The following is a 16,661-nucleotide window of genomic DNA, read 5'->3' on the forward strand; positions in this document are numbered from 1 at the left end:
TCTCTCTCTCTATCTATCTACCTCTCTACCTCTCTCTCTATCTATCTATCTACCTCTCTACCTCTCTCTCTATCTATCTATCTACCTCTCTACCTCTCTCTCTATCTATCTATCTACCTCTCTACCTCTCTCTCTATCTATCTATCTATCTATCTATCTATCTACCTCTCTACCTCTCTCTCTATCTATCTATCTACCTCTCTACCTCTCTCTCTATCTATCTATCTACCTCTCTACCTCTCTCTCTATCTATCTATCTACCTCTCTACCTCTCTCTCTATCTATCTATCTACCTCTCTACCTCTCTCTCTATCTATCTATCTACCTCTCTACCTCTCTCTCTATCTATCTATCTACCTCTCTACCTCTCTCTCTATCTATCTATCTACCTCTCTACCTCTCTCTCTATCTATCTATCTATCTACCTCTCTACCTCTCTCTCTATCTATCTATCTACCTCTCTACCTCTCTCTCTATCTATCTATCTACCTCTCTCTCTATCTATCTATCTACCTCTCTCTCTACCTCTCTCTCTACCTCTCTCTCTACCTCTCTCTCTACCTCTCTCTCTACCTCTCTCTCTACCTCTCTCTACTTTCCACTTTCCAGACATCTCACATACCAGGCAGTTAACCAATTCAGTGCTGCAGCTATGCAATACACATTATATTCATGCAACATAGAAGACACTGACAACACAAAGGCACCAGACAAATGCATTCATACATTATGGAGGTGCCCTCTTAACTCCGGGCCATTACATGTGATCGTGTTATTTGGGCACTAGGAGAAGAGGTTATTTGGGTGCTGTGTGATCATGTCTTTAGGGCACGGTCTGCTCGTGTTATACTGTAATTCAAACCTATGTTAAAGTGCCAGAACTGAAGAGTAGTCGTGCCAAGTCAGTTTCATCAAAACATCCATAATTAAGAATAATCACGTATGCTAATGAAATCAGATCCGCTAGTCCTGAAAGATTTATGTCCTCTCCAATCTGGTTCATTACTGACATATTTTAGTAAATGACATTGGTGAACATTAGAAACAAGTGGAATGCATGAAAAACATGAGAACAGGAGACAGCAGCCAAAAGAGACAGACAACAACTGAAAGAGACCGAGAGAGAATGACCCAAAAAGACGGAGAAAATGACTTAGAAAAGAGACCCACAGAGTAGAACTGAAAGACAGAAAAACTAAAATAGACAGTGACATTGGCAATGAGAAAGGTCGAAAGGGAAAAAACTGTCCAAAAGAGACAGAAATAGTGGCATATAGGGATCGTGGTAGGGGCAGGCGGCACAGGGACCAGGGTACGAGGTGGACACCAGGCTTACAAAAATAACAAATGAACTTAGAGAATGAAATGGTAATAGAAGTTTTTGTCTCTTGCAGAAAGTCATGCAGTTACTCTTAACTCGCTCCAGCTAAACGATACAACAGTAATCGGTAATCACAAAGATCTGTAGTACACTTTAACCATAGAACAGGTGATATTACTGCCAAACATATCAACCCTGTAATAATCGGCGGTTTACTGCACACAGTCCGAATGTCACTTAGGTATTAACCAAAGACTTGTCTGCAACTGGTGGATGCGTACCCCTGCAATAACTGTCAACTTTATAAATAAATCTTATTTGTTTAGCACTAAATTATTCTGCAGCGCTTTCAGGTAATTTATTCTCCCCCCCCCACCAAATTGGGTACTCATTTTACCAACCTCAGAACGATGAAGATGGCTACCTGAACCAAGCGGGGATTGAACCCGCAGCCTTCAGGTCATGAGCAAGAGCTTAGGACTGCATTTCTGCACTCTGTGCCACACAATGCTCTGCATTTGTAGCAATTCTCAATCATGTATATTCTGGCTGGTGGTGTGCATATAAGTGGTTTTATTTAGGACCGGCCTAACTTACAGTTCTCCAGGCATACTTGGTAGAGAAAGATAACTCTCAAAGTCTGAAGGAAACGATAAATGCGAAGAGTTGCAGAACCATGCCTCTTGCTTTTTGTAACAGTCTCAACTGTGGTCCATTTGGCTGCAGTCCTTGTGAAGCTGTAGTTTTGTTTCTTTGGTCTATCTTTACTGGCAATGGGTCCTGACAGACCAGTTGTACAGGCAACATCGAACCATGGTCTCAGCTATAGGCTGCCAGTGTTCACCTGTGGCTGTCCCTTTGTTCATCTCTGCCATCACACAGGTTCTCACTGCCACTGTGCATGGGAATTTTCCCTTGGACCATATGACCACACCAGCGACCCACAATATAAACTGCTTAATATAATGGTAATAACAGAAACAGCAATTTTTAACACACTTTCAACAATAGAGAGACAGCATTCAGGTGTTGGTTTAACAAAACCACACCCCCATTACATAGAGACAGAGAGGCCCCTCAGCACTCAGCTACAAACTTTGTATAAATGCTCAATTTCACTGCAGCTCCTCCGCAGGCGAAATTAAGTATTACACAGTTCCCACTGAAATGTTGGTTCCTTCAGAACAGGAGAAGCTAGTTGCTGTCTGCTCTGGCCTAATAGATATGATTCCTAAACTGTGAATACCCTATACTTTCATGAGTCCCTAAGAGGGCATTAGGAAATGGGTTTACTAAACCAGACATTGCCTGCAGTGTAGAGAAAAATGATCAGCACTGCAGTGTACAACGCCTTAAAATTTACATATACTTCAAAAAAATATTCAAATTATGCATTTTTTTCAGCTATTAATATCTCCTCTGGGGATTTTTAGTAGGAGCAAAGTTATCTAGTGACATTATCTTGGCCGTTTAACAAGCTGTGAGTCGCCCTCTGATGACACATTGGCAGAAGTTGAGCTTCAGTTTCCCATGATCTCCCCAATGGGAAAGCAAACAGAAGTTTTGAGGACTACGTGCGTCCTCGTTCTTTACTTAGCACGCAATCAACAAACAATTAGCTGTTCTTCCTTGCCGTCAGGAAACGGTAAGACATAACCCATATGTCTGTCCGAACAACTGAAGGATAAGAATGAGGAGCATCAAACTAGCCAAACATCTCAGCAGTGTGGTCTGGTGCCTAATGTCCATTGTCCATTGTACATGACGTACTTGTTATTGTCCGGGTTGTTGACTTCGCAGCTGCAGATGCAGCTGTAAGGTTGACTGTTCTTATAGTAATCAACTAGTGATGTGAGGATTTTATTGATGGCACATTTTGGTTTTAGATTTATTGGCTCTTTAACTTTCAATATATTTTCTACTCAGAAAACCGTCTGTGAATAAACGTGTCCACTGAGGCAAATCCGTCCCAGCGACTCATATTGATTAGCTACTAATTAAAGTACCCCCATTTGAATGGAACGGTGGTGGAGTGCTTGCGCTTTACCAATCTGATCCTCTCTATGGGACTGCTGGACATTGTCGAGTCGGGAAGCAACTACAATTGGGGGGGGGGGGGCAGAAAATGCAGTCACTCGTGGGCCCTGCAGCTCATATTCGTCTCTCTTCTAGTAGACCATTACTGTGAATCAAGTATTATAGTTGGGGGGCTCTGTTAAAGAACTTGCATTGGGGCCCAGCAGCATCAAGCTACATCTCTGTTGTCCCACAGTGTATTCGGTCGCACGAAAACCAAAAGAAGCGGCTGGCAGCCACATGGCGTTCATTGTGCCTGTGACCGCTTAGCCGCTCACAGGCTTCAGTGGTGATTACTTTATGGCTTCTGAAGTCTGGGAGTGGCTGAGCGGTCATATGCACATGACTGCCCGCCGCTGCTTCCGGATTACTTGCGACGGGCACACTGCCAGGATAGGTGAGTATTCAATTTTTATTTATTTTAAGTCCGTTTTTCTAGTTTTGGAAAACCCCTTTAGAGCATGGGACGCACACAATTGCGCTGCGTATTTGCGCAATGGGCGCTGCATTTTTGCGCACACCTGTGCGCGTTTTACTGTGATTTACAGCCGCATCGTGGCAGAAAATCGCATTAACACAAGTCAGCCAAGACGTAGTCGCAGCTGCATTTCCCGTATCAACGCCCCTTCAGATGGGCTGAGTACAGCGTATATATGCCGCAGCGCGGAATACCATGGGGCGGGGGTAGAGAGTTTAGTTTTGCTAAACTCCCTCCCCCTTCCCTTCCCCTCTCCACACCTTGCCGGCTGCCGGCGAAGAGAGGGGGCAAGAGCTAGTGTGGTAAACTCCCACCCCCTCTCCGCCCCTTGTTGACTGCCGGCAAGGCGAGGGGTGGGACGGTGGCGGGAGCTTAGCAGAGCTAGTGTGCTAGTCTCCTGCCCCCTCCCTTTGTCGATAACGGGTGGAGGGAATACCCCTTCAACCGACCACTATCTGACCAATGACACCGCCGTGTCCTACCTGCTTCTGAGCTGCCATACGAAACCCTGTATTAAAGGGCATTTCAAGGTCAATGTTAAAATACATGGTAGCTCTATGTGTTAATACAGTCACATATAAGTAATATATAGAGAGAACGTTCCCATATTACGTTTATAGACCCGCCTCATTTGTTATTAGATTTACAGTATGTACAGGACGGGCCCTGGAAAAGTAGCCAGCCAGACTCTTATGAAAGCTGGCTAAAAGAAAACCTGTCCTTGTTGCCCATAGCAACCAATCACAGCACAGCTTTCATTTCTTAAACTGCTGAGGTAAAATGAAAGTTGTGCTGTGATTGGTTGCTAGGGGCAACAGAGATAGCTGGCTAAAAGAAAATCTGCCTTTGTTTGCTCATAACAACCAATCACAGCACAGCTTTCATTTTACCTCAGCAGTAAAAGAAATAGCAACCAATCATAGTGCAGCTTTCATTTTACCTCAGCAGTATAAGAAATGAAAGCTGCACTGTGATTGGTTGCTATGGGCAACAAAGGCAGATTTTCTTTTAGCCAGCCTTCATAAGAGTCTGGTGCCGGCCTACTTTTCCATGGCCGACCCTGTAGATCCTTTGTAGACATTTGAGCTGTTCTACATGCTGACAGTTTCCCCGCGGCTCAGATTGTACGTACAGGGAGGTCACATATTGCTTTCCACAATCACTTTCCATGACTTACATTTAAGCTTCGAGGAGCCGAAGAAAATGCTCTTTTTCATGTAAATGTGGATAGAAATCTCGGTCGCCAGTAACGTCCTGCAATAAATAAGGTCACAGTCACCGTGAACACAGAATATTACCAATAAATGGTTAATACAACACCGTAGAGTTCTACTGTCTGAGGGGCCGTCCACACTGGCATATGTTTGTCCGCGAAACGAGCCCATTTTTTGTCCAAAAAAACGGATCCGTGAAACATACATAAAAGTGCCAGTGTGGGGGGGTATGCTCTCTTCTTGAGGAAAGCACCCTCCTCACCCACCTTCTAGGTGCTCTCCTCAAGGAGAAACAATACCCCTCCCAACTATATACAGGGAGATGTATGACGTATACCAGCAGTACATATATAATTATATACAGGAGATACCCAGGTTATACCAGCATGGTCTATATCACTATATACTGGTAGATGTGTAACTTATACCAGCTGTACATATCTAATTATATACACGAGATACCCAGGTTATACCAGCATGGTCTATATCACTATATACTAGTAGATGTGTAACTTATACCAGCTGTACATATATAATTATATACACGAGATACCCAGGTTATACCAGCATGGTCTATATCACTATATACTGGTAGATGTGTAACTTATACCAGCTGTACATATCTAATTATATACACGAGATACCCAGGTTATACCAGCATGGTCTATATCACGATATACTGGTAGATGTGTAATATATACCAGCTGTACATATCTAATTATATACACGAGATACCCAGGTTATACCAGCATGGTCTATATCACTATATACTGGTAGATGTGTAACTTATACCAGCTGTACATATATAATTGTAAGCAGTAGATACTCAGGTAAAGGCTAATGTCCACAACCGTGTTTTCACCACATATCACGCGAGCGTTGCACGGCCGTGTGATAAACGCTGAATGGAGTTGATGAAAGTCAATGGACTTTCATTGTTCCATACACGCCGGCGTGTGGACTTTGCATATTGATACGCAAGAGGAATAAATTGCAGCATGCTCTATTTCTCTGCGTACATACGCAATGTGAGCTCTATACACCTTTATGAGCTGCGTGTCATACACTGTCCATACGCAATAGATTGCATATTGGCAACGTTTCCACACAAATCTCCGCTCTGAACAGAGCGGATGTTTTCAAAAAGGAAAAAAACCCGCGCATTTCCGTGAGATGAATCAGGAAAGATGAATCACCGCGGCTGAACAGTTTTACCTCTGGACAGAATCGAACAGCACTGGACGGACTGCATTGACTATAATGGGGTCTGTCCGCTTTCCTCCCAGTATTTTGAGCCGAATCTGCGACGGAACTCTGACTGGAGACCGCGACATAGATGTGAGACCGGCCGTACACCAACATGGTCAATATCACTGTATACAGGAGATGTATTTATTTCTCCCAGTATTTAGCGATATGGACCATGCTGGTATAACCTGGGTATCTCCTGTATTTAATTGCGCACTTTAGACACAAAAGAAACGCTATCTTTTCTCCTTAGGCTGGCTCCACACGGGCGAGAAAATCGCGCGATTTCCGCCTGCTGCGATAGTCCGTAAAAAAGCAGAATATGAAACCAATGATTTACAGCAGTTTCATTCCCATCTGCGAGGTTTTTACTGATGCGATGTTGAGGAGATAAAAAATCGTGGCTTGCTCTATCTTCCTGCGATGTGTGATTTTTTTTTTTACCTCCTATGTATTCCCATGGAGGCATCTTTTTACTGTATCGCAACGCTAAAAACGTGCACTGCGATGCACTGCAATTTTAACATTACAAAGTCCCATTGAATCTTGCAATAAAAAATTGCGCTAATTTGTCACGTGATTTTATCTATCAAGTCTAACTTAGATTTGAAGGAATGCTGCCTTCCAATAGGTGGCGCTGTGGAGCTATTGTCCCATCTCTCTTATTTGCACACAGTTAAAAAACACATCAAAAGCACATGCTGTTTTTAATAGTCTATGGAGTTTCTTAAAAACGTATGTGGTTTTTGAATACCGCATGCAGTTTTTTTTAGGTGTCTTTTAAATGGTGGTTCAAAAATAGAATCCACCGAAGGGAAAATCAAATTAAAATATAGCTTTTATTTCTAAAATTTAAAAAATGGCGAAGTATTTTAGACAAGAACACACATAAATTAGACAACTCTCGTATTCAAAAATAGAATTCACAGGGGCAGGAGAGAGTATATATAACAACTAAGCTAGCCCTCATTGTGGTTCAAAAATACAACAAAAAACATGAATACAGCCTTAGGCCGCCTGTCCACGGGTGTTGCTGAATATCGCTAGCGAAATTCTGCCGCCCAGGAGCAGGCGAGAGAACTGTCAGCTCTCCGCGGTGGGCCTGTGAGGGGAGAATCGCTGTGATTCTCCGCTCGTAGACGGGGGGAGGGTTCATGGCCCGATATCACACTCGCCTGTGTGAAGTTAGCCTAAGGGGCTACAAATAAATTTTCATGTAGTCCAGGAAATGAGTCATGTTTGAAAAGCTTATGCCAAGAAACTATATCATGTATGTAAATTCATTTTGCAGCAGAAGGCAGTGTGGTTTAGGTCTGGGTACGGGTACAGGTGAGGAGAGGAGCTGAATTTTTGCACTTTGGCCCCTGAACCTTCAGTTACGCCCCTGGCCTCAGCCTGGGGATAGCACTCACAGTTTTTAATGGCCATGCCACGTACTCTGCAGGATTTGCTGTGCCTCTCCTTGTGCCCCACTAAGCAGCACACACTGCTGCAGCCTCTTCTCCTCTGCGCTGTGACGCAGCTACAAATCTCTGCTCAGTTACAGACAAAACTGGGATAAAACAGATTGCCCACATGAGCTGGCTCTAAACTATAACGGATCATAAATCATCACGATGGATCATAATGGATCCTGTGAAAGCGGAGAACACGCCGCTAGTGTGTGCCGAGCCCCACAAGGATGGAGGAATTAACTTTGCCATGCAGTTTTGATGTCTACATAAGTTACCTTTTCAAGTGATGATCAGATACAAACGTATCATTATCCACAGACTGCGGTGAGATTTACGCTTTCCTTGGCTTAGGTATCAAATGCTGTATGCTGAGAGACGGCTGAAGGCCAGGCTGTAGGAGAAAAAGGAAAAGTGGAATCAGTTGCTTATTTCTCCATACGCCGACTTTTCATGATTGGGTCATTCTTAAAGGGGTGGTGCTATCATACACAATCCCGTTCAGAACGCGGGGCCTGGAGTGAACAGCTGATCACCCCAGGTCTTATCCTTCACTGGTCAGTCAGAACGGCATACATTACATACTACCAATACATACTAATAGACAGTGTGCACCACGTAGTCAGAGGAGCGGTGCCGCCATCTTTATTTTACCACACCTGGAGCATTGCTTTCATTGTACCCCAGTCTTATACACTCTGGGGTTGCGACCAAGATGCAGGGTTAAAAAGCTGTTCTCTTTTTGGTTTTGGCATACTAGCATTTTTTCTGGTCCATGTGCTGACCAAATGAAAAATGGATTACACTTGGACAGCATACTATACTATTATGGGCTCCCTGAAGGATTAAATAGATGCTATATTGTGATTAACTGTGAGTTGCGCCAAAAATTGCCCCAAATTGTAGCATAGTATAACTGAGCATGCCCAAAAGAGGCTGGATGATTGGCTGATGCTTCGGACATGAAAAGGAATTTTTGCTGTGCAGAGTGCAGGGAATGTTGCTGTCAGCTAGAAGTGCTGCTGCAGTGATATTCAGAAGGTTCAATAGCCAGCAGAGCAACTGCTGCCAGCAGGTGGCAGACAAAGCGGGATGAACCAGCAAGGGTCCTGGGAACATTGCATCTGGGAGAAAAAAGTAGCAGGAGCTGCGTTAAATCTATTGTGGGCGGTGTGGAGTGAGGGTGTGATGGTCTGAAACTGCTGCTACAAGAGGCCTTGGAATTCTTATGTACTGAGCAACCAGAAACTAGCCATGGAATGTATCTGGACAACAACTTACTGTAAGTGAGGCCGGCCTCAAGCCTAACATTGGGTGTACACACAGCCAGGGATGAGAGTAGTGAATCCATAGGCCTGTTGGATAGTTGGGCGTTATATAAAGTGACTGGGATTGTTACACTAATAGACAAGGCATATTACTCGTCGGTACAGAATGTGAAAAGCATATAGGAACGCAAGCTCATAGTTATCCTGGAGATCATTGATGCGTTTGCCTACATACCATATTGATATTAATGGAGTGTTAATCCTAACAAACAGAACGGTGTGATACATTATGCATATATTTCCCTGTACATCAGGACTGATTGCTACTCAGTAGTATTGCTGTTATTTCATATTGCATCCCAAGGAGCCGTAATCCTAGAGCTTAGTTAGCCATATCTGGCATTAAGTAGGTATACAATAAAAATTGAATTGCTTATTTACCTTTATGCGGGTATTAACCTACATTTCTATGTTCTCAAGTAATCATTGTCTGTTTTTGTAACTCCTTCTGCTGCATCATATCCCGCATCAACGTCACAATACCATCACCTGCGACATCCCCAGCATTTTGTAAGTTATGAGCTACTTTAAGATGCAATAAATGACGCTGAGCCACCTAAAGTATATGGGGGAAAATCCTTGAAAAGGTATGTCTGACTGATTTGGCTTTGCCCCTAGTGCCAGTGGTCTGTAGAGGACAGGATTTTGGATTCCAGCAGCCATTCTCACTTATGTCACATGGCTCTATTACTGAGATGCTAGTAGTATATAAGGAGTACATTAGTATACTGTTCACATAAACTTGCAAATAAGCCTAAGAATGCAGATATAAGATGAATTATAAGTAGCCGGTTGCAGATATGACTAATTCTAATACCATCCTTAGTTGAACGGGACACAAAAGTAAATCGACCCAGCCTGTTCTGTATAATCCCTCTTGTAATATAATTTCCCCTTTAAAGCCTGCATTGAATTATTGTCCTCACCCCCTTCCTTGACAACTGCATCGACTAATGCTCTTAACATATCTGCAAATCTACCACAGTAGCTGCTTAGGAAACAATAACACCTTGTATGTAGCTGGGAATTAGGTAACCATTTACTTCAGCCGTCTGGCAGAGCGCGAACATCTGACACAGCGAAATCCACTGGAAACGCTTGGAACGTCTGGAATTGTGAGGCCGGATCTCTGGCTGAAATGTCATGTTTTCAGGGGATTGTCTAATTCAGAATAGGACACCTCTGGGGAAAGTTGAACATTCAGGTGTAAATGCGGTTAATCCTAATCCCTGTGGGGTTCATGTATGCAGGGTAGGGAAGTTGTCACCCATGATTGCCTTACCTAGCAAGTAAGTAGCCCTGAAAAGTAATACAACCCCCCCCCCTCATTAGTCTAGATTCAGTATCATCTACTTGCTCTAAGGCCTCCAACACACTAGCATTTCTTTCATCTGTATGCACTTCTTTTTTAAGGAAGGGTATGCTTTCTCCTTAGGGAGAGCACTTAGAGGATGTAAGTCCATGCATGCTCCTCTGGGAAAATTATGCAAATGGGAAGATAGAACAATGCCTCTACAGCGCCACCTATTGGAAGGCAGCATTCCTGCAAATCATTGTCAGACCTTTTAACAAGCCTTGTAACAGTAACTGGGAATATGAGCCAAAGCCAAAAAAAACCATGAACAGACAGACTCGTCAGTGTGCGGTAGGTTGCTGGCTGGTTGGGTGGGAGGCCTAAGAAGTGAGTCAGGAAGGGAATGGTTTCTCTTTAGGGAGAACACCTGGAGGTTTTGGGGAGACTTATAAGGCCATGCATGCTCCTCTGGGAAATTTATGCAAATAGGAAGATGCATCAGGCTACACATGGACAGCCTACGGACCTATATTATTTAATGTGACGACACACACTAATGGATTTTTATACATAAACACAGACTGCTTGAAAAAATTAACCACATGCACTATTCTGATCTGTTTTACGGATGTGACTCACCTATTAAAGTCAATGGGGATACAACAAGTATAGTCCGTGTGCTGTCTGCTTTATTTATTTAAAGGGTACAGAAAAAAAGAATTGTGCTTGTTTCCGTTTTTATGCAAGGCGTGAAAAACGGATAGCATATAGAATAAAATAACGGACACACGGCCAAATATGGAAGCCACATAGAGCTGTGCATAGATGGAAAAACATCCATTTTTTTGCTGACGGAACACAGACTTTTTTCTAATGCAAGTGTGCATCTAATAGAGGGCAGAGGGACTGCTAAATCAGTCCTCCTGCACATAGAGCATCTAAGATCTCGGCTAACTGGTACCCTGGGGAGCAATTGGACATTGAGCATAGCTCCACACAAATGGTCATATTTTAGATTGTAGATGGATATGTGCTTAAATAGGTTTTCCAAGTCACAAAACATTCATGGCAGTAAGGGGATGAGTCATGTATTAAAAAAAAAGAAAACAATACCTCCCAAATGCCGCGCTGATTCCCTAATGCCAAATGCCGCACTGATTCCCTTATTTGGTCCAATAGGAGGCCCAACATTAGGTGCCTATGTGACAGGTTTATGGGATGTCATCAGGCCAGAAGACTCTGTGATGTCATTTGCCAGATGCTGTGACACCAGAGCATAACTTCAATCTTCCAGTACCACGGTGAATATCTTGATTTTATGTAGTTCTGGGCACGGGGGGTGGGGTTAAACATTTAATATTTGTTTTACATATTTTTTAAAACTTTCGTAAACCTTTCTCTACATTTGTCTTGTCCCCATAGAGGGCTTCAGCTTGCAATCACTTACTACTTGTAGTATATGCTGCAATACTTCAGTACTGCAGCATATAATATTTTTTACTGTTGCTTATTAAGCTCTGCTAGAAGCCAGGCTTAATAGGAACCCAAGCATGGTAGCCCTGGCAGACTTCACGAGGCACCCACATCACAAGAAGGAGGGTGATGGGGTGCCAGAGGGGTCTCTTCTGGTTATCTGCTTAGATGCACGGTCAGCTTTGACCATGGCATCTAAAAAGTTAACATCCCAGACCAGAGCTAGGTCCGATTGGAGGGATTAAAGAGTGAAAATCCGGGAACCCCAGGTGCTGCCCCTAGAATTCTTCCAAAGCCAAATAATTTAGTGGCACAACTGGCCCATATGTGCTGTGAAATATCTCCCGTTTGCGTACTGAACAGTTGTATAATATATATAGTATATAACTTATTTTCTGCTACTGGAATATCCCTTTAAGAATTATCACGAAAAAATTGTCATAATCTTCTAAAGGTTCGTTATCCAGCATTGGATTCTAATGGCCTTGGAAGTCCTGTTATAGACTAGTTGCCTACAAAAGACCTAGTAATCCCCCTAAGTAAAGCTTGTATGTTAGAGTATGCAGTCTGTGTTCTGGTCTCTGAACCCATCAGACAATATAGAAATATTTAAATCCCATGAAGAATTCTATAAAAACAGACACTACATGAGAATCCTCTAGATATCTATCCATCAGATGAGATCTCAAGTAATATCTGGCCTTAATTCTTTCTGGCGGAGACCTCGACCAGACTGGCAGATCATCATCTTGGAGCAGAGCGCCGACATCAGCTTTACAGATGTTCATAAACATCACCAAATGTTTAAAATCCGCCGGAAAATGAAACGCTGGAAATCAATGACAATAATTTGAGACAAACTAATCAGCTAGATTCTGGCTTTAATTACCGGCCTGGATTTTTTTTGCAGCTTTTTGGACCATTAATCTGAGCTGTTTTGACTGTGCCGATTTTACATGTTAATAAACGAGATCTGAAGTCGATGTAAGAAAACAGATTAAAGTGTTGGGATGAGAGAAGAGCAATTTTCATCCTTGAAAAATAAACTTAGATTTCACTAGTAATGATGTCGACTATTTGGCTATAGACTGAGCCTGCTGAAGATGGGAAATCAGGACCTTCATTTGCGCCAAGAAATGTTTTCATAATTGGATTCATTGGCCTTAAAGGAATGTTCTACATACTGCAGAAGACAATGACACCCTCGTCTAGTTTACTTCTGTTTCTTCGGGCTTTGCGCCAGTCAAAGTGAAGCTGTTGTTGGAGTTTTTTGGGTGGTTACCATTTAAAGAAATGACTAAACCCTACTGGCCAGACAACACTTAAAGGAAACCAGATAAAAAATGTCAGTACTGCAATTCTGTGTTCTCCATGCCGACTTTACAAGTTATACAGCAGTTTTGTGCAGTACAGAAGGCTGTGATTCTCTGGTTGTAGTGTGAATGGTCTTGGCCCCAGTGTGGGGATCACCTATAAGATAGAAATAACTGGTCACCGTACTGAGGAGAGACGAATGTTCTTCTTAACAATTAATGTAGACCTGCCCCTTGGGAAGAGGATTCAGTAGGATATAAATGAGCAGGTTAGGCACAAACCATGGTTGTTGTAGTGATTATTGGTGCTGGAAGGGTAGAGGTCCGAAAAATACAAAGAAGTTGGATGTGGTGAAAAGCAGGCCCTGAAGGTTCCCAGTCATACAGAAATGGTTGTCCGACTGATGGGATCTGGCCAGACAGCCCTAAGAAAGCACTGTTGACGTTAACAGTGAGAGACGGCTTGCATGTACAAATGCTGCAACAGCCGAGAGCCATGCCAGGCTTGAACTGAATGGGTAGAGACTGTTTCTTCAGTTCTCCATTGGGCATAAAGTTGTATTGACCATATTTTTTATAGGATTTTCCAGTACCTGCCTGCTGATGTAAATAAATGATTAGTGTGACTACAACCTGCGCTAAAACTCACAACACAGTTTGGCGTAGTTGGTAGGATAGTGAAATTCCAGAAGGTACTGGAGTGTGACTCTGAGATGCCTGAGGAGCTGTAAGGTGTAAGGGTGGAGGAAGCTTGCTGAAGACAACTGGTCGAAGAGGATGATGATCCAGTCAAAAACTCCAAGGACCAGCAGGTGATTTATGTGGAATTGATTCAGGTATGGGCAGAAGGCTTAAAGGCAGATCTGTTTCAGGAAAAACGATGATATGGGACTGTTGTATGGTTTTACACTATATGGGGCAATTGGCTTACTCAAAAGGGACTGGGCACAGGAGCAACTCTATCGGCTCTCTCATGGAAGCAAGTGAGCCTGTGATCATAACCCAACTGCACTTCTTAAAGTTTATCTCAATGTTTGCTACTAGAGATGAAAATTGCCTAACAACAGGTAGTGGATAGCAACTGTGCTGGAAAAAAAACTCCTGTGGCAGGCACTTCAAACCCAATATTCAATGGCAAAACAACATTTTAAGTATATTACAACATTGCTACTACCCACATAGACTGTTCAATGAGCACAAGTTGTGTGGGAAGTAGTGACCTTTTTGAAAAAAAATCTTATTCTAGAGCAGTTCCCCTGGCACTGTGATATGGGTATGACCCATGAGGTGCCCCCAGTTGTTGGTGAGGCACAGCTGGGGGAGCAGTTCTTTCTCTGGCTTCAGCAATCTTTGGTTTAGTAATATAATTGACTGTTTATGTGCTTATTTCGATGTTAAAGCATGATCAGGAGACAAATTCAAGATAAATTGAGATACATTTTTTAATTTTGGCAGGACTTCGACCCCTAGTCTAGAACACGATACATCTGTGAAGAAGTACTATTCAGCTATCTTTAGTTCAGTTCGTTCCTTGTGTTATTAATTTTCTAAAATTACAAAAACTGCATTCAGTTCAAAGCTCTTATTAGGTGGCATTGGCTTTCCAAGACTGGCTTGCGAATCCAGCGCCGAAGTGGATCAAACCTCCTTTATTCTAAAGCAAACTCTTCAGTCCAATTTCCATTGAAGAATGGAAACATAGAAAATCTAACAGGGGGATTAAAGGAGATTACAGACCAAAAAAAAGCCAAATAATTGGGATTACTGAAATATGAAAGGAGTAAAAAATGTGGCCGGGAATCAAATAACGGAGCAGATTGACATTAATACGCTCCTACATTTTTATGTTAAGTCATGAATCTCAGATGAACTAAGGCGATATTGTCCTAGTTGGCCAATTCGTGCACCTGGAAAACCAAACCCCACTAGACAGTCTCCCACTGGCGTAAATAAGATTTTATTATGGCAACTCTGCTTAATAGAGAACAGGGCTAGAATTTGGAACAAGGACTTGGTGAGTATCCACCTTCTGAGCGTCTGTTCACAACCTGAAGAGCTATTGTCTGCTTTGTATGAGTCTAGCTAACATTTATTGTATCTGAAATGTCACGATAACTGGGAGAAATCAAAAAGCTTTTTGCTACAACATATCCATTCCTGCACATATGAGTAGTGGCTTTTGGTCACCTGTAATAATATTCAGGCACATGGATATGGACTGACACCGATGACCAGACCAATGAGGACTGGTCATCAGTGCTAGACTAGTCGGGGTCAGGATGTCATGGACAACCTTGTGGGGTTTTCTTGTGTAACAGTGTAGAGAATGGTGTGATCAAGGAAAACAACCAATGAAAGGGGATCCTGTAGACAGAGATAACTTGTCACCGAAAGGGGTCAGAGGAGGATTTGAAGAATTGTTACTGCACAGCCAGAGCAGCTGAATACAATGCTGGTGCTCCAATGAATGTGACCGAACCCACCACTCATACGGATGAGCTGTAACAGCAGATGACCAGATCTAGTGGCTTTGTGGTCTAGGAGGAACCAGAAAGGCAAAAGAGTGCAAAAGTTAGATCACTGAACTGTGGAAAAACATCATCTGCTCAGAAATCTCCGTTGCACCATGCTGCTGGAAGGGACCAGATTTGGTATAAGCAGCATGAATCGATGAACCCTTCCTGTCAGGCAGGTGGAGGTGGAGTAATAGTTGTAGGGAAGGTTTTAGTGGCACACTCTGGGTCCTCTGATATCTGTGGATGAACGCCACGATTAATTGCTGCGGTTCTGAAGGCCAAAAGAGGTCTAACGTGCTACTAGGTGGGGATCTGTAATAAAGTGGTCATTCAGTATATATGACTTTACTTATATATACTCATTCCATTCATTTCCAGTTTACTGCACTTCTTTTACAAAGGCCAAACAATTCCTGCCATTTTTTCTCCATTTTCTTTCAGTGGTTTATATCAGGCAGTAATTTTGGAGGCAGCAAGGTCATGTTTACAGCCATTGTCCAAACGTTAAGCAGTGATCAAGAACAATCTAAAAATTCAGGAAGTGATTAAAAGAACATCCGATAATGCTTTATTTCCTCATAATTAAAAAAAAACGGCAATCAACAGAGTACAGCTTATGCGTTTCAAGTCACACCAAATCCTATTCGTACAGATGTAGCAAAGTTTAACTTGACCGTTATAACTTTCTGCAAAAATGTATCGACACAACAAAACCAATTGTGAAGCAACTGGTAAACAAACTGGGGCACAGAAAGTTATCATAATGCGTTAGAAGTCAATTTAAACTTTGCTACAACTGTAGCTTCCTGCAACAATATCAGCCAATCACACAGCATTTTGGCGGGCGGATCCACCGCGATCACCTGAACTGTTTCTATTTGCTCATTTCTAACATCTACAAATAAGCCTTCACCTTTAGCCAGATGTGTCCAAACTTTTGCCTATGACT

At 42.7% G+C, this 16,661-nt stretch overlaps 1 protein-coding gene across 2 annotated transcripts in view; it reads right to left on the reverse strand.

The window, feature by feature from the left end:
* The window catches only part of COL8A1 (collagen type VIII alpha 1 chain), an 85,843-nt gene that overhangs the window by 24,757 nt on the left and 44,425 nt on the right, over positions 1 to 16,661 (reverse strand). For both annotated transcript variants that reach the window (XM_066599169.1, XM_066599170.1), the window contains exons 2-3: positions 8,067 to 8,182; positions 5,053 to 5,129 (exon numbers count right to left, since the gene is read on the reverse strand). The gene's annotated coding sequence lies outside the window, so the exon portion shown is untranslated. The remainder of the gene's footprint in view (positions 1 to 5,052; positions 5,130 to 8,066; positions 8,183 to 16,661) is intronic.

This window comes from Eleutherodactylus coqui, chromosome 4 (assembly GCF_035609145.1).
Source record: "Eleutherodactylus coqui strain aEleCoq1 chromosome 4, aEleCoq1.hap1, whole genome shotgun sequence".
NCBI lineage: Eukaryota > Metazoa > Chordata > Amphibia > Anura > Eleutherodactylidae > Eleutherodactylus > Eleutherodactylus coqui.